Source organism: Anneissia japonica, unplaced genomic scaffold, assembly GCF_011630105.1.
Source record: "Anneissia japonica isolate Jap-2015-1 unplaced genomic scaffold, ASM1163010v1 scaffold287955_len215512_cov160, whole genome shotgun sequence".
NCBI classification, from domain to species: domain Eukaryota; kingdom Metazoa; phylum Echinodermata; class Crinoidea; order Comatulida; family Comatulidae; genus Anneissia; species Anneissia japonica.
The window spans coordinates 1-12,667 of NW_022747665.1; positions in this window are offsets into that span (position 1 = coordinate 1).

Below are 12,667 nucleotides of genomic sequence, written 5' to 3' on the forward strand. Positions count from 1 at the left end.
ACAGTGTAAAAATTGTGATACATGCATTTGATTAAGGGGTCGTCCATAATTATCAACATTTTCCTCCCGCCTCCCAAAAGAGTACTTTAAAAAATGTTTATTATACGGCACTATTGAAAGTGTTAATATAGTGTATTTTAATTGTTTTGCATGAAGGTCTGTGCATGTTTAACTGTTTAAAGCCCAAGCCCTCAAATCAACGTGCGAACCCAGGGAAGAAGCATTATCAAATTTCATCAGTCGCCGCCGTGACGAGAAAATCATTCCTAGTATTATTAATTTAGCATCGTAAACGTCACTTGAGTTTTCAATATTACTACTTTAAAATATATCCAGAATAGTTTTAAACCATGGAAGCAAGCCAAAACATCAATATAAATTTTAAAACTCGACAAATTTAAATTTTAAGCTAGGCCTAAAACACTGACCAAACTAGGCCCTAGGCCCTAACCTATATCACTGCGAAGAATGGATTGGCGGTGGAAACGCAGTTTCTTAGCCAGTGACGCCGATAACGGCATTTTTAAAGTAATATTTAAAATGGCAGTTCCCTTCAAATATATATATATATTAGAGTTAACTTAATAATCAAAAATAATTAAGAATATACGTATCGATTTCACGAAGTATCCACGGTTGAAACGGATCATCGTCCGCGTCAACTGTGACATCCACCATAGTGTTTTGTCGTCTGGTTGGCTTATTTTTCAGCTTGAGAGTTAAACAAGTGAGCATCGATTTTCTGGCGGCGGCGGTTCGCCGTTCCATCAATCGTTCTCCTTCCTTCTTCTTTGAAAAGCTTACATCCTAAGCTTTATTTTGATGGGTATTTTTATTGGGGTCATCACACGAAAAATAGCTCAAAATTAAATCTGAAGTTTTGAAAAAGTTTCCTAGCGATTTTTAGATATCAAAATAGGGCAGAAATACTTTAAATTTGGTACCTAGTTGAAGCCCAATTATTGGAGAAAATATTTTTGCCATTGGCTATTCTCCTTTGTTAACGGCCTCCCTCTGCTGTCATAGTTTTCAATAGGTACTTTCATGGGCTGTGCGCGGCGCCGCCAGGTTTGCTGTACTCACTAACCCAATTCTCTACTGAGTGACTATACTTCTAGTACGTTTTATATATGTTTATTGTGAATGGATTTGAACATATTTAGTACCATATGAAAGATAATGAAATAAGCTTTACAAAGGTGTTTTTAAAATTTATATTTGATCAATAGTTTTCAAGATAGACTCAATTAAAAAAGATGAATATCATTCCAGTTTCCGGAAATTCCACTAAAAACCTGCATAGTTTACACTTCCTTGCCGGTACCTATTCATACTTAGAAAAGTATGTTTTATATACATTAACACTGATGATAGATTTTTTTTCATATATAAAAAAACTATCAATTGAATTCTTTTAAAGATGTCTATAAATGAGTATGTGTATATTGAAATATATTTAATTTATTTAAACGTCCTTTCTCCCATAATTCCACCGGTTAACCAAACGAAGATGAATAAATTAGCGGATAGATAATTGTTACACAGTAAGTGTGTATGAAGTAAACTGCCTATATATAAAAATAAATTATAACGGCAAAATAATTTACTTCTACAATTGTATTCCTTCTCAAAATAATGTTCATATATATATACAAAGCGTTTGTAATGTATATGTTTGCCATATAAATTAGTACAATAAGAACGAAAAATACAACATTTGGTATCAAGAGAACAATTACTAAATCGTCGACAAGTAATATTGGACCTAACACATAAGGACCTGTATTGCCTCTTGATGTCATAATCATCATGCATATCACTAGAAAGTATGTGACCAAGATAAGATACTGATGGTACAAAGCTTAACTTCTTATTAAGTAAAGTAATAATAAATTCATCTTTGATTTTTCTATTATTTGAAGAAAATCTCATACACACCGACTTCTTTGTATTGTAAATTACATCATGAGTTTGAGAACATTCAAAAACGCTGTTGCTCTCCTCACAGCGCCCTCAAATAATAACATGTTAAACATAATTTTGCTTCACTGGCTTTGGAAATGTTATGTTAAAAAAACATAATAAATAATATTGAATTAAAATTAAGATAAATCGACCCTGCCCTAGGCCTAGGCTAAAATACTTTAAGCCCTGTCCAGAAATTTCATTTGACAAAAACATGTGACATGCCAAGGCCTATATAGGCCTACTATGAAAATGTGATAGTGTGGACATTGCTTTAGTAGAATAGTTTCCAACACAATTTAATAATAAAAAAAAAGTATGAAATATATAAACCCATCTAAGATAACGACACAAAATGAGCCAATTGTTTCACTTAAAATGTATATATTTTTCATGAACCATATACCAGAGATATAGCAATGTCCAGTTCCATTTCAACTGATGAAGAAGAGAATGAATCAGAATTCATTACTCCAACTAAACGGAAAAGAATGTTTTCAAAGCATTACGGATTCTAAAATGGTCTAAATTGTCCACCACCAGTAACACATCTAGCAGCAGCCTAAGCGAAAGTGACAACAGTATCAGTGAAGACGCAGTTAATGATCAGCCTTTTGTGCATAATATGTCATCTGTCTTCAGAAGATTTAAGTTCAACACATTTATTTCAAATATTATTTAATGGATCAGGCCATACATATATTAGCCTGTATACATCATTACTTTTGTTTGTAACCAAGCATTCGTTGACTAATGATGCATATTCTGACCTGTTGAAATTGGTGGCATCAATTCTTCCACCAGAATGCAGAATTGAGACGTCGGTGTACAAAGCAAAAAAAGTAATGAAAGCTTGTACTTCGTTCGAGGAACCGAAGGTGCACTATTATTGCCAGTCTTGCTGTAAAGACTTGATTAATGAAAAGGGCAGGTGTACTTGTGGGGGGACCGCAATAGTGTACCATTCGTTGAGCCTCTATAATCAGTTAGAAGAATTATTTAAAGGAAAGTTATACACTGAATTGTGTCACCACAACACCCACGCACCAAAAGACACACATACATATATACACACAACATACATACACATGTATATTAATATATATATATATATGGGTCTTTCCATGAAGTTGGGCCACAAAGTGTGACATGGAAGTCAATTTTTTAAAATGCTTCAATTGCTATTGTTATGTGCTTTTCAGCTACTTTAAATATTGTAGTTTTAAATAAAAAAAAACTAAAAATTCATATCACTCTGTAAAAGGTGTATAAAAAAGGTACAATATGAATACCAAAGGAAAAATCAAGATGTAACATGGGACACCATATTGAATTTCAATATAAAAAAATAAATTTATAGAAAGTTTGTGAAAAGTAACTCAATGCAGAATTAAATGACACTTACAATGGTATTAAAGATAACCAACAACATTTTTAATACCACCATCATATAAACTCCACAATACAGTATGTAGGTTTTTCTTCCTACTTCAGTAAACACAATACATTATGGTTGATTGAAGATATTCCCACAAAACACTTAAAAACAGTAAATATGTGGTATAAAATATGGTTATATTCAATTTATATCATGAATTACCTGTCCAAAATGAAATATCAAATGTTATATAACATTTATAACCATGTAACTCAACATTGTTGAAATGAACAATAGTGCCCATTGTTCAAAGGAACAATGGGCAATTTATTATTTGTTAGTTTAAAAAAGTGTTAGTTAACATTTGAAACACATAAATTAAGTATTGTTATGTGATAAACAACAAAACATTACGATTGAGTTAATTTATCCAGGGAGATGTAAACATCTCCCTGGATGTTTACGTCTCCCTGGTTTATCGTAGCAGTGGCGAATCTATGATATTTGACATCGGATAACTGATGGGGCACGAAATGTTTAGTAGGGCGCGAGGAAGTAAAATTAATGGTAATAAGTGAAATGAGATGGAAATTTTCCACTGTTGGGCACGCATTAACCTAACGCCGCCCGACGCTCGACAAAAAATAGAACCGCTGCGCCAAACATCTCTATGCAGGGGCGGATCCAGAAATGTCCAAAAGGGGAGGGGGGCCCGAAAGTTGGGCCGATTGAGACAACACTGTCGTAGGGGGTCTGGGGCATGCCCCCGCAAAATTTTGTGTTCTAGACGCCCGAACATAACATTTGAGGCATTCTGGTCTATTTTTTTTTTCTTTTTCTCTCTCTTTTTCCCTTTTTTCTTTTTTTTTACCTCCAAAAAAATGGGGGCCGTGGCCGGTCCGCCCCCCGCCCCCCCCTAAATCCTCCCCTGCTATGACCCAATCACACTTAAGAGTTACGTCGGCCCAGGTCGGCATTTTTTAAGCCTGAGGTGACCTAAAAATGCGGGACCTGGGTCGACCTAACTTTATATCTGAACGTAAGCCGAATCTGAGCCGGCCCATGTTCGCTCGATTGCGGTCGATTTAGACATCTTATCTACCACAACATTCATTCCCTGCCAACAACGTGTATTGCAAGACGCATTGAGGCTCTGTCGCCTCCTCTAAGGACCACCTGTGGACTTGTAAAACCTTCTTTCTGCATAGTTTTTTTTGGAGCCACCATTGTCTGGGTCGAACGCACATACGTCACTGCTGCGTTGTCAGTCGCTGTATGATTCCAACTGCTTTTAAGGCTGGTTTCCTGTCGACATTAAAGTCAGAATTTCTAACGTTTGTTACGTTGTTACGAAACGTCAAGCTGAACAAAAACGACCAGTTGAATATTACAACCTCGTATGGCAAATCCTGTCCTAACGGCGTCGAATGTCTGTTTCGTCAAGTTGAATTTTTCCTTGCGATCGCGATATGTTAACATTCCTCAATTCCTGTCTGGTTTCCTCATCAAAAATCAAATGAACCCCGCGAAAATCGAGGACAATTTTGCAGTTTAAAACAATAGCCTAGTCCTTTAGTACAATATAGGGCCTACGAATCCTGATTTCCTAACATAATCGTTATCAATTTTAGTGTTTCAATTCTCAAAATATCAATTAGACCTATTGTAATTTGTTTATTTTCATTTCACTTATTCAAAAGTAGGTTTTGAACCAACAGAAAAAAAAAAAATCTTATCTCCATGTAGAATACTGGTAGAACATTTTGAAAATATTTAAATCTTTATATCTGTTCAAATTTGGGTTCTTTAATATGGGTTAAAATTAAGAATGAAATACAATAGATAGGCCTAAATAAAGTTGTTTATTATATCAGAAAATTTACCAGCAGTAGCTATTTTACCAGTATATATTATTTTCTTATTTATTTAATTTATTTATATCATTTTATTTATTTTATATTTCGATATTGTACAGTATTTTTTATGCAACTGAAAAAATTGCATGCTATTTTCAACAATAAATTATTCTTGTATTTTGTATAATAAAATTGATTAATTAAATCTAATTGCAATCCTGATTCTCGACCCACTCCCGCGTCCCCACCAAAAAAAACCCCAAAAAAACAAACACACAAAAAACAAAAGCATGCCTGATCCATTATTGCATTCCGGATCAATCACAATTATACTCCACTGATAATTTATGGATAGCCCTAAAGAAAATCTATGCATCAGTGTGTTTGAAAACGTTTGCAACGTAACGTAGAGAAAATAGAACAGTTCTATTTTCTCTATGCAACGTAACGTACACGAGTTCATCATCGATCTGTGGTCAATCAACGTATCGCAGAGATATTTAACACGTTGGTTTTTTGTCAAGCATTTGCTACGATGATTTTAGCTTACATTACGTCGATTTCAAAAAAAAAAATCGCAATCGTTTTCCTGTCAGTGAGAATTGATATTAAAACTTCTTATTTGATAAAGCGATAAGCCTACTACCTAATATATCTGGCAACCATGTGTTTTTTTTTTTTTATTCCACCTGTTTTGGCCTTGTTTTTAGGCCTACTCTTTATTGTATTTTCTTGACATGACCGTAGGTTGATTACGGTACATCCAACATGTTTATTCATAGACAATTAATTGGGAAAGCTGCCCTTCGGCAGTAACTTTGCATTTCATTTCGGCATTCCGGTCGACAGGACCGATGAGATTGATCTTTGGTCGTTAATTTTTTTTTCTTTCTTTTCCTTTTCTTTTAGAAACCCCTCCAAAGAGAAATACAGAAATGCCAGAATTAAGTTTCCATAATAACATGCGTTTTTTATGAATAGGTTTATCCTTAAATTGACAAGTTCCAACTTAAGGTTTGTGCAAAGGAGTAGGGCTTTATAGCGTTTTTCCGGAATTTTTAATTTGACTGATACACAATATTATTTGTTAGACTTCATTACAGGTCACCATCGGTAGTAGGTTATAGAAAACTACTCTACAAAAATGGACGCCAAGTGTGTTTCTGTACTTCCATCAGTTGTTTGGTACATGTTATTAATTTTTAATGCTCTTGTTATCTTTTTTTGTGATAGTACATATTGCACTGAGACGGAAACAAACTAAGGATTTACTATTTTTGGTTAAATATGTTAATTAACATGCTAGAGCTAAACGTATTCAGTACGTAGGTGTCTTGACCAGTGTGAAAAAAAAAAAAAAATTATAAAAATATAATCTGACGAAATCAATTAACAATGCTTCTTCTTTCTTTTCTTTTTAAATAACATAAGCTTGCCAATCATAAAGGATTTGAAACCAGTATAAAAATATACCAGTGAAAATAAAATACCAGTATGCAAAATTCGTCTTTCGCCAGATAAAAACTACCGTTTTAGCAATCTGCCATTCAATAAATGCTGTGTACCACAGGGCTTACATTTACCGATTTGTAAGTTGGTAAAAGGTTATCAATTTCATCATTGGTGTTAAGTAATCATGTTTAATTAGTAATTTTAATTAGAAAGGTAATTTACGTTACAGTAACCTACATTACATTTTGAAATATTAATCCATATTAATGAAATATAGAAGGCATAAAACTATTATAAATGACTTTATTTACGCCGCCAACGACACATGAAAGTTTAGAACCTTCTAAGGAAAAATTGGCATTGAGCAATTGACACCCAGAACCTTGTGTTTACCAACTTTGTGTTTTTCTCGAATGTTGGTCCTATGTCCATCATTAAAGTGAACCAATTTGGTAAGCATTTATTATAGGCTGTGTCTCGACTATATTTAGTTAACAAAATAGTTGATATTTATAATGAAATGTTAAATTGCAAATTTCAGGCAATAGCTCAGGCCTAGTTGAAAGGAATACTACGTTGTGAAAAATTTTGATTTTAGTGTTTTTGAATAACTTGATACTTATATTTTATGATTGTATACTTTGTAAGTGAATTTTCTTGCCAAAACAGTGTTCTCTGCACATTGTCTGTAATGCTAGTCATATTATTTGTACAGGTTAGTTTATCTTTGAGGCTGATTTTCTCAAAATGTGGTTCTTATATACACCTAAACTTTAAATGCTCACATCTTTGGATTTAGTAGTGAAGCCATTCATAGACCAAATGAAAGCTTATAATGTGATATCTTACCCAAATATAATATAAACTCAATTTTTGAATTTCTAACCATGACTCATTTTGTGGTGAGACCTCACAAATATGTTTGCAAATCATCTTTATAATGTTCTATTAGATGAGTAATCCTGGTAACGTAGGTTACAAAACTTTATCAAATTGAAAGAACGAGGAAACCTAGGGGCTTAACCACATATCATTAAAAAAGGAACATATTATCAACTATTTCAATGATTTTTTTCTCAAAAACCATAGCTAAAATAAATATAAAAAACAAATCAAATGTTCTTGTTGTTGATTTACGTAAATATATCATTTACTGATTTGTTTACGGCGACGTAAATATATATCCACTTCCAAAAAATTATACAAGACCACCCAGCTATGCCTAGGCTAAGCTAGGGCAGGCCTAGCTGTGACACTCTCCGAATACTACAGTACAGTACTCTAGCCTAGATTAGCCTAGGCGTAGCCTAGTCTACCCTAGCTTATATTATATAGAGGCCTAGGTCTACATTACAATGCCTAAGAAGAATTGATAAAAGGTTAACTGCACATTTTATTGCCTTTTTTGTTGATTTTGCATCACTTTCATTCAGACACAAACAACCTCGCTCATAAGTACAAATGGCCAAGCCGCAGCACTATTAGAATTAACCAACTTGAAAGAAGTGTAACTTTTTACTATCGCTATTGGCACGAAACACTCTTTGAGTCTGCTGAAACATTGTTCGAATCAAAAGCATCGATTCCTACGCATGCGCATTCACATTTCTATTTGCCAAAAATTTTTGTTAGACGAATTCTTGAATTTTTCGCTTTAGCGAATTCAGCTTGCTGACATCACAACAACACAATAATTTTGCGAAGCGAAAAAAATGCGTAACCAATCAGAACTCAAGAAATAAGTCAAAGCTCATGACACTCATAAAATCGATATCAGTATCATTTAATAATAAGAATAATTGTTTATGATAAAAGGCAGGCCTAGGGTGTGGGACACAGAAAACTGTATACAATATAAAAACCTGACTGTAAAACATGCATGGATACAAGTTAGAGAATGTAAATTGTTGTATTTTGAAAGGTGGATGTTTTTGTTTAGAGTATAGACAATGAACGAATATTACACGCAACATACAGTCAACACGTTTATTCAACACAATCAGTCCATACGTTCTGTGTACGTTCAGCTACTCTCACATGGCGAGAGCGTGTAGTGATAAGTGCTGCCCTCAATATACTACATAAATCAACAAAACAAGGCCCAAGCTACATGAGGTAACTTCACCCTTTAAAAAATTTTGCTGATTTCTAACCATCCTTTGGCCTATTGCCACCTACTGTGAATGACCCCTGGCAAACACTCCGGAACTACTTTATGTGCATGCATGGACCGTACACAATTCAATGTAGTTTGTGGCAGCTACAATTGTCAACACATCAACATATCGATGGGCACATGATGAGTTTGAAACTACATCTGATTGCTTAAATCAAAAAACAGAAAAACAGCCGTTTAACAAATTCATTCAATCAAAGCATAGAAATTTCTTTTACATTTTCTCAAAGCAAAATTATTTATTGATTAAGGAGCTAAATTGTTTAGCTCTACAGTACTTTACTAAATTAGTATTTCCTGTATTGTTTGTATTTAATAATTGATTACATTTTATCAAAGGTTATTTAAATAAATTAATTTCTTGTGATATTTTTTTTAAAATTCTTGAGTATTTAATATTACAAATTATAATGGTCATTTATATAGTGCCTTTTCCTCGCAGGTACAAAGCACTTTTATTATACAATTGAATCTTAAATCCACTTTAAAAAAAAAAATTAGGTTGTGTAATAGATGTGTTCACACAAAGAAGTATACTCAACAACTGACTATACTGTACTGAACTGTTCTGTTACATAACACTCCTTTTAATAACAAACATTTGCACATGGAACAATTTACATATAAGAATTTACATATTAATTGCATTTTCAACTAGTTTATCCATCGCAGGAAACCATAACTTTTCCCTCATCAAAGCTTTTGTTTTGGAGATACCTAAGTGACCCTCATGCGCATTAGTAACTATTTGCATTTGGAATGACGTAGGTATTACAATTCTAGATCCTCTAAGTAAAATACCGTTTGCAAAACATAATTCGTCTTTGATGTTGTTAAATATTTTTAACAATTCTTTATCAACACCTTTAGGAGCTTTTCTCAATTCATTAGTTTTTAAGCATTGTACTACAAACATTAGTGTAGGATCCTTCTCGGTAGCAGATTTAATATCTACCAATGAAGTAGCTTTTGGTTTATAATGTGCTTGTACAAATGAAATATGCTCAGCAGATTTTACACCAGTACACAGCATAGAACCTATCAGATGTCTTGACATATATTCACTTGGATTATTTGACCCAGGAGTATAAACAACCTTTAAGCATTGTACTACAAACATTAGTGTAGGATCCTTCTCGGTAGCAGATTTAATATCTACCAATGAAGTAGCTTTTGGTTTATAATGTGCTTGTACAAATGAAATATGCTCAGCAGATTTTACACCAGTACATGGCATAGAACCTATCGGATGTCTTGACATATAGTCACTTGGATTATTTGACCCAGGAGTATAAACAACCTTAAACCTGTATCTTTGAGCTTTTACAACCCATCTTTCAATACGACAGGACATCTTATGTAATTCTTTAGAAGAAAATATTTTAACTAGTGGCCTGTGATCTGTCGCAACTATAAATTCAGGAGATCCATCAAGATACAATCTATGGTGATGCAAACCCCATGAAATTGCTAAAGCCTTCCTTTCTAACTGACTATATCGCATTTCTGCGTCTGAAAGAGCACGGCTTGCGCAACTAATTAACGTATCACCTTGTCGTAAAATCGCACCTAATCCTACTGGACTCGCATCAACAGTAAGTATAGTTTCTTTATTTATGTCAAAATAACCCAATACTACATTAGAGCAAATAGCTTCTTTAATAGCATTAAACGCTGCTTCTCCCATATTAAAATGTCTTAGTAGATATAGCTCTATAACTATTAGCTTTATAGTCTATCAGCCTTCGTAGATATAGCACTTTTGGCTATTTAACACCTACTAATAAGTAGATTTTTGGCATATTTTTTATAGTTCTTAGTAGATTTTGGCCTCATTAGCATATTTCGCAAGCACATTAATAGGTCGCACCTATTAATATTTATTGCAAATCTATTATTGAACTATCAGCAAACTACCTAATTTTATACAATAAAGTACAGTATACTATTCAACTATCACTTATCTATCAAAAACTGCCTCTTTAAATCTACCAATTTTATACCAATTTCAACTAAAACTAAAAGGTATCACAATGGACTTTTAAATTAATTTGTCAATTTCATATACTATTCAATCCAAACCAGGGGGTGGGGTGGGGTGGATTTAGGGGGACCGAGCTGGCCCCTCTTTCGAATAGTAAAATAAATAGGAAAAAAGAAATTATTGATCACCTAATAAAACTCCTAAGAAATAATTTACTGATGTCTAGAAACAGCTTAGGTTTCTAGTCACAGCTAAGGTAGTGCTAGCCCATCACAAGTTTTAATTGGAATTTGTTTCCAATTAATTTTACTTACAGGGCACATGCCTCTTCAATTTAAATTATATTTACTAAAATAGTGTATATACCTATAATATTTTAGATATTTGTTAAAAATTATATATTTTTTATTGTTATATTGTGAAAGAAATAAATGTTGATTTGATTTTATTTGATTTGACGTAAGCTCAGAAATCTCTGGATCCGCCCATGTAAACTGTCTGAAATTTACTCATTCAAATACATTTTATGCTACAAGTATTAATGAATGGAAAACATTACTATTTCATAAGCTTGTTAGTACATAAACACCTATAAATAAGCTATATATCTGTAATTGGTGGGTTACTTGCAGAAACACATAAATATATTAGCAATTGTCAGAAAAATCTTCCATAATCTACATTGATCTATTAAAAGCCTACATCAATTTTACTATATCTTACATATTAACAATCTATAGCATCTTGGCTATGACTACACTATTAAAAAAATACTATAACCTCCAGTAAACTGTTTAAAATCTACATGAATTTGACTGTTATTTGGCTATAAAAATCTACAGCAATTTAGTTTTCATTAGACTACAGCAATTTGGCTATTATTGGACTATTGAAAATCTACATCACCTTGGCTATTATCAAACACTAGAAATCTACAGCATCTTGGCTATGACCAGACTATTAAAAAATACTATAACCTACAAAAAACTATTTAAAATCTACATGAATTTGACTGTTTTTGGGCTATCAAAAATCTACAGCAATTTAGTTTTCATTAGACTATCAAAAATCTACAGAATTTGGCTTTTATTTATTTATTACACTTCATCACTGCAAAAATAAAAGAACAATTCAAAAACAAGACAAAGAGCAGCGAAAAGGAGGGGATGAACAGGTGTCAAGCACCTCTATCTACATCCCCCCCTTGAACAGATTACAGGACCACACAAAATAAACAAGAGAACAGGCGAAAATACAGAACATTAAAATAGTAAAATAGTAAATATACAAATTTAAACATACAGTACAAAATATAGCTTAAATTATTAATTATCATTAATTTTAAATTTATTTACAAAGAGATAGAATTGTATAATGTACATTAAAATTTATTAATTATTTGTTAATTTAAATGTTCATTTACAAAGGCTAATAAAAGAATAGGAAAAAAAAAGACACTCAGAAGAGTAATAACAAAAAATTTTACAAAAATCGAATTAAAATAAATTTAAACCAGAACATCAAAATATTACACAAAAAAGTTAAACAGGATGAATACAATTTAAAAATTTCAAAACAAAATTACTCCATAATTAAAAAATTAAATAACAAAGATATTGCATACATTGTAATTCAGAAATTATTTAAAAATACATTAAATGATTGCACAGAAGACTTCAACGTTTCAAATAATCAGGGGGAAATTCATTCCCACACAAATGGCATGACACACACTCAGCAATTTCTGCACAGCGCACAGCGGCAACAAGAGACCCACGTGCAAGTGTCAGCGGGATCAAAATTGTTGATAAATTTGTTGTTATAGAAATTACAGACGTGCCTCTTGAAAAATGGAA